We start from the raw sequence: 7,344 nt of genomic DNA on the forward strand, positions 1-7,344 counted from the left end.
AAAACAGCTGCCATAATATTTAACAAAGCCAAGATGAATGGGATACATAAGAAGTTTTTCTACAAAAATTTAATTTTAAGGTCTGATAATAACTTGATATGCGGTCCATGATGTGAGAGTAATAATAAATAAAATTTAAATATAACAGACTCATCACATCAAGTCCACACAGCCTGTTAGGATAGATGCCACCTGCAGCCAGTTGTTTTATAGTTTTTGATGTGGCTGAGAGCTTTCTGTCATATAAAGATTGTTGGTCCTTTTGTTTTTATTTATTTTTATTTTTGAAATCCAAAGCAGAATGTGTGGCTTGTGAAATGATGTGCCCATTTTCCTTGTAAGTGCAGTGGGTATAAGTAGAAGAATATTTTGACTTTATGGACATCTATGCATGACCACAGGGTATTATTATAATGTATTATAATATTGCCAGCAAAAAGTTGTCTTTTTGAATCATGAAACTGGAGTTCTTACACAAACAGCATGATAGAAAACAAGCCATTGTAATATATTTATGCAAGCTGGACCCAGTATTGAAGGGTTCATCCCAATATATCAGAGCTGTAGCTTTTAAGCTTTTTTGCAAAGATGCTATTAGACAAAGTTACAGGCATTATTTTGGTCAAATATTTAATTTGTAATGGTCACACATCCTGGGCAGCAAATATACAGCTAACTAAATGTTTGTCTAATGAAAGGTTCAAAATATGAATTTGTTTGTTTATGTACAAATCTAACAATGAAAAATACATACATTTTAATCCAGCCACCTTATTGCCTCTATTGGAGGAGGCCGGAGACAAGGAAAAACCACATATGTTAAAGCGGGAGTTTTTTTTTTTTTAAAAGCCAGCAGCTACAAATACTGCAGCTGCTGACTTTTAAAATAGTGACACTTACCTGCGCGCCCGCAATGTAGGCACCCGAAGCCGATCTCTAGGTCGTCTGTCGGGTCCTGCCGCCGCCATCTTGGGTATGGGAATCAGGAAATGGAGCCTTTCGGCTTCATTTCCCGGTTCCCTACTGCGCATGCGCGAATCGCGCTGCGCAATAAGGACGCTCCCCGCTGCCTCTGGGATCTGTGTGTTTCCCAGCAGGCAGCGGGGCACTTGCGGGAAGGGGCGGGCACTTGCGGAAAGGGGCGTAAGTTACGCCCCTTTCCGCAGAGAGCTATCCCGGAAGTGGGTGCAGTTACCTGGATTATCCAGGTAACTGCACCCCCCTCCCCCCTGAAAGGTGCCGATTGTGGCACCGGAGGGGGGGAGGGTTCCGATGAGCGGAAGGTCCACTTTAGGGTGGACCTCCGCTTTAAATTGATGACGTAGGAATCAGCTGCTGTGAGCCTTGTGCAGGACACACTCCCTGAAGACCCAGATATTTAATTTTTTGTAGATTTGATCCCAGTTTTATACTGGGGATGGCAATACCCACACTGAGTATGCAGTTTATCACCCAGAAGGGTACTCTGTATTTAGAGTCATTGGATCCTTTTCCCCCAGCTCCAGAAGCAGAGCTCCATGTTTTAGCAAAGCATGTGAGCTATAAAAAGGGTATATATATATATATATATATATATATATATATATATATATATATATATATATATATATATATATATATATAGTTGAGATATAGAGAGCTTTTGGTTTCATTTGAAGGGCCAGAAGTTTGTTTTTACTTCGGCAGGTAAGCCAATCAAGCATGTCAAGTTAATTTGATTGGCTGTTTTCAGCCTTCCAGGTTCTTGCTGAGGTAGCCATACTAACTAGATATGTGCAGAGTGAAATATTTTGTTTCGAAATTTCGTTTTCGTCCGAAAAATACATTTATTTAGTTACTCCCGAAATTCGTTTTTATTTCGTTTTTTCGCTCAAAAATTGCATTTGTCCGAAAATCCACATGAATTACAGTCGAATCTGTCTTTGAAGGCTTATGGTGTCTGTCGAACGTATAAAGAAGATTCGACGGAGCTGCTAAACTCTATATAGCCTATATAAGGGGAGAGAACAGAGTTGGGACTTTAAATGAAGCACACATCAGTAAAAGAGTAAGTCAAGTGACTATAATATTTATTTAATAAAGTCCATGATATGTTATACAAACATTTTGGGCATCAACCTCTAAAATGCTCTGGGCATACAGCCTCCACACAATAACTCATGGACTAATATTACAAGGTAAATTACAATCCAATACACATTGACATGAAATACAGAAAGCAGTAAATGCACATTATAAACGTATCCTACTGTGGTTGAACCCAAAATGGCCAGGATAACCATGGTAAGTGAATACTAGATTAAAAAGTTGATTAACAATGCCTAAATGATGAATTGGATTGTAATTTACCTTGTAATATTAGTCCATGAGTTATTGTGTGGAGGCTGTATGCCCAGAGCATTTTAGAGGTTGATGCCCAAAATGTTTGTATAACATATCATGGACTTTATTAAATAAATATTATAGTCACTTGACTTACTCTTTTACTGATGTGTGCTTCATTTAAAGTCCCAACTCTGTTCTCTCCCCTTATATATTATTGATAGGGATGGAGGCAGGCATTCCTTTAGTGCCAGCCTCATTTAAAGTCCCGAAAACTTTTTCTTCTTTTTTATTATTCTATATAGCCTATAGGCGGAGCATTTGACTCTGGAAATGTACGATTTCAGCGTCGTACAGTTTCGATGCTCCGTCGAATATTATTATAAACGTGTGTTTTTCGTTGCTTTTCGTTGCTTTGTCGAATATCCGTCATTCATGTCGAATGAATGGTCTAAGTCTCATCAGTGTCCAGGTGTCAGATAGTGATAACGATGATAATATGGCGGCAACCCATTGCGAGAGCGACATGGAGGCATTGGAGGACGTTCCTGGGCTATCTATGACTACTACATCTAGTAGTACTACTACTAGTAGTAATATGAACATGGAGGCAGCAGCAGCATCAACAAAAAAGCAGCAGCAGCGCAGGAGGGGGACACAAGCTGCAACCAGCAGGAAGCGCAACATTATGTGGACTCACATAGAGTCCCAGGTCCTTGTAAGGGAAACGCTTCCTTGCTGGATGCAGCTGTGTGGCCCCCGCTCCAGGGAGTCCACTCCTGAGTGGAAGCGGCTGAAGTGGGAGGAGATCTCCAAGAAAGTGGAGGCAATGTACCGACGTGACCCGACCCGTGTCTGATTTAAAAAAAAATATTTTTTTACATTTCAGCCACATCAGCCCTGGAGGATTTGGCTGCCAAATTACTGTGCCACTTTTTGCGATTCGGCACTACATCGCTTTAACTGACAATTGCGTGGTCATGCGACGTGGCTCCCAAACAAACTTGACGTTCTTTTTTTCCCCACAAATAGAGCTTTCTTTTTTCTTTTTTTTTTACTTTTTGCTATATAAGTATCCCCCCAAAAAATATATAAAAAAAGTTTTTCCTCAGTTTAGGCCGATACATATTCTTCTACATATTTTTGGTAAAAAAAATCTCAATAAGCGTATGATTGGTTTGCACAAAAGTTATAGTGTTTACAAAATAGGGGATAGTTTTATGGCATTTTTATTAATATATTTTTGTTTTACCAGTAATGGCGGCGATCAGTGATTTTTATTGTGACTGCGACATTATGGCGGACACATCGGACATTTCTGACACATTTTTGGGACCATTGTCATTTATACAGCAATCAATACTATACAAATGCACTGATTCCTGTGTATATGACACTGGCAGTGAAGGGGTTAACCAGGGGGTGGCAGTGTAGGGGTTAAGTGTGTCCTAGGGGCGTGTTACTAACTGTGGTGGGCTGGGCTTTGTGTTAGTGAACACTGATCTCTGCTCCAATCACATGGAGCAGAGATCAGTGTAACTTGTTGCTAGGGAGAACGGGGAGATGCTGTTTACAATGGCATCTCCCTGTTCAGCCTCCCCGCGAGACGATCGCGGGTATCCCCGCAGCGATCGAGTCCGCAGGACCCACGACCGGACTCATGGGGGTCCCGACCAGCCTGCGAGCGCATATAGAAATGGATGTACCTGTACGCCAATATGCCTGCCCGTGCCATTCTGCCGGCATACATTGTGATGGGAAGTGGTTAACTGACAATTGCACGCTCCTGCGATGTACTACCCAAATTAAATGTATGCCCTTTTCCCGCCACATATAGAGCTTTTATTGGTGGCATTAGATCACCGCTGGGTTTTACATTTTTTGTTATTGAAAAAAGAGTTAAATATAAAAAAAAAAAAAAAAATGTTGTTATGGTGGCTGGACTTAACCAGCTTGCAGACCCGCCACCATGTGTGGAGGGGTCCAAATCCACAAGTAGTTAATGCTTTGCAAAAGAAACAAGAGAGGAAATTTACACCATACACAGTTCATAAAAGCGCCTAATTAGAAAGGTGGACTGGACATCTACTGTATATTATTAATATTTACTCGGCACAATCCCAATCCTGTCTTTTATATTTTATTATGCACCAAAAAAGCATACTTTTTTCTTAAAATTAATTTGGTTAATAAAAAAATGTGCAAATCTTGTGCTACATGAAAAAAATGTGCCTTTTCCAAAAATTCCATTTGCATTGTTTCATGCTACAGGTTCATTCTACAATTGTTTCATGTGTTGATGTCATTTTCAGATTACAATTGTAGTTTAATTATGGAACCCGTTTCACTTCTCTTTTTGTTTTGCAGTTTCATAGCATGTAAACGCAGGCAGGCAGGGCGCAGAGGGAAGCAAGTGCCTCTCCTCCCCATGAGGCGGAGCTATTAGCGGGTGTAGGGGAGGAGGAGATCACCCAGCTCCTGTCTCATCAAGGTTGGTGTCAGCATTGCATTGTGCAGGACTTTTTTTTTTGTGTCAAGCATCCGACATTTACCATGTTGTGTTTGATTTTATTTAAAGATTGTATCCAGGACCAGCGGCGAAAGCAGAGGGCGGAGGAGCAGGAGTCCTCCATGTCATCAACGTGCAGTAAGTACTGTAGTAGTGACACTAATACAGTGGGTCCTTTTCCATTTGTCCAGCCTTCCATTGTCGATTCCAGTGTCATTGCTTCTTGCTCAAGCAGTGACAGGTAGAGCCTCTATGACGTTCTGTCAGGTAACGCAAGCGCTTGTGTAATTTACATAATCTGACAGAACGTCGCTCTGAACTGAGGCGCCTGATCAGTGTCGGTGCACCTAGCACTCACCGCTGGAACCAGGACAGGTAAGTGCCTCCTTTTTTTTTTTTTTACAGATTTTTTATTTCATTTTTGGATTGCCATGCTAATGGATAATAAATTGTATCTATATATTTATATACAGTATTTATTGATAGTAATTTCTTTGAAGCTTGAACATTGTAACGTTCATCATTTATCCTTTATTAAATAGGTGCCAGCATCCAGTCAGAGGGGGAGACTGAGGAGGAGGAGGCTGAGGCGGCAACACCCACATGTAAGTTAGTATAATCTTGTTGGTATCTGCTGCTAAATGATCATACATGTTTCAATGTTTTTGTACTAATAATGTCTGTGAGATTGTTGTACACTGCAGATTGTAATGTTCTTTTCTATATTAAATGATCAACAGCTGCTGAGGCTGAGCAGGAGGTGGAGGAGACCTGCCCTGTAGAGGCTGCTGGGGATGCGCCAGAAGAAGGTGACCAGCCAGATGCAGCAGATCCAGGGAGTAAGTACAACTTTTTTTTGTATTTTCCAGGCAAATATAGTATTTTAAATATGAAATGCTGATGGCATACCTTGTCTGGAAATGGTTGTGCTTTATAGCTGGAATTATTAATTATATTAGTCCCCCTCTGCAGCTGATTCCAGTTTTCCTGTTAGCATGACCTGTGCTTGTTACTTCCTCAATGTCACTTCCCTGATCACGCCACCTTCTTGCTGCAGTTCAGATTCCCAGTCTGAGCCAATCACTGTTAACCACTTGACCACTGGGCACTTAAACACCCTTAATAACCAGACCAATTTTCAGCTTTCGGTGCTCTCACATTTTGAATGACAATTACTCAGTCATGCAACACTGGACCTATATGAAATTTTTGTCCTTTTTTCACACAAATGGAGCTTTCTTTTGGTGGTATTTAATCACCGCTGGGTTTTTTATTTTTTGTGCTATAAAAGAAAAAATACAGAAAATTCTGTAAAAAAATGAATTTTTCTTCATTTCTGTTATAAAATTTAGCAGATTAGTAATTTTTTCTTCATAAATTTTGGCCACAATTTATACCACTACATATCTTTGGTAAAAATAAGTACAAATTGGTGGATATTATTTGGTCTTTGTGAAAGTTATAGAGTCCACAAGCTATGGTGCCAATATCTGAAAATTGATCACACCTGAAGTACTGACGGCCTATTTCAATTCTTGAGACCCTAACATGCCAGAAAAGTACAAATACCCCCCAAATGACCCCTTTTTGGAAAGAAGACATTCCAAGGTATTTAGTAAGAGGCATGATGAGTTTTTTGAAGTTGTCATTTTTTCCCACAATTCTTTGCAAAATCAAGATTTTTTTTACTTTTTTTTTTTTTTTTCACAAAATTGTCATATTATCAGTTTATTTCACACACAGCATATGCATACCACAAATTACACCCCAAAACACATTCTGCTATTACTCCCGTGTACGGCGATACCACATGTGTGAGACTTTTACACAGTGCTGCCACATACAGAGGCCCAACATGCAGGGAGCGCCATCAGGCGTTCTGGAGCACCCAGGACAATTCTGACATTTCTCTCCTACATGTAAAAATCATCATTTATTTGCTAGAAAATTACATCGAATCCCAAAACATTATATATGTTTTTTTAGCAAACACCCTGGAGAATACAATGGTGGTTGTTGCAACTTTTTATCTCGCACGGTATTTGCGCAGCAATTTTTCGAATGCTTTTTTTTGGAAAAGAAACTGTTTTGTGCTTTAAAAAAAAAAACACAGTAAAGTTAGCCCAATTTTTGCATAATGTGAAAGATGAAGTTACACCGAGTAAATCGATACCTAACATGTCACTCTTCAAAATTGCACAGGCTCGTGGAATGGCGCCAAACGTCGCTACTTAAAAATCCCCATAGGCGACGATTTAATTTTTTTTTTACTGGTTATATGTTTTGAGTTACAGAGGAGGTCTAGGGCTAGAATTATTGCTCTCGCTCCAACGTACGCAGCAATACCTCACATGTGTGGTTTGAACACCGTTTTCATATGTGGGCGGGACTTACGTATGCGTTCGCTTCTGCATGCGAGCACATGGGGACAGGGGCGCTTTAAAAAAAAAAAATAATAATTTATTGTTCATTTTACTTTATTTATTTTAGTTTGACATTTTTTTCCCCAAAAA

At 39.9% G+C, this 7,344-nt stretch overlaps 1 long non-coding RNA gene across 1 annotated transcript; it reads left to right on the plus strand.

Moving 5' to 3' along the window:
- Positions 1–4,686: 4,686 nt before the first annotated feature.
- On the plus strand, positions 4,687–5,436 carry LOC143927001 (uncharacterized). The gene is made up of 3 exons (XR_013262195.1): positions 4,687–4,813; positions 4,901–4,969; positions 5,374–5,436. It is a non-coding gene; the product is annotated as an uncharacterized LOC143927001 (long non-coding RNA).
- The last annotated feature ends 1,908 nt before the right edge of the window (positions 5,437–7,344 follow it).

Source organism: Lithobates pipiens, unplaced genomic scaffold (genome assembly GCF_037356315.1).
Source record: "Lithobates pipiens isolate NorthernLeopardFrog02 unplaced genomic scaffold, aLitPip1_a1.2 Scaffold_23, whole genome shotgun sequence".
Classification (NCBI taxonomy): Eukaryota; Metazoa; Chordata; class Amphibia; order Anura; family Ranidae; genus Lithobates; species Lithobates pipiens.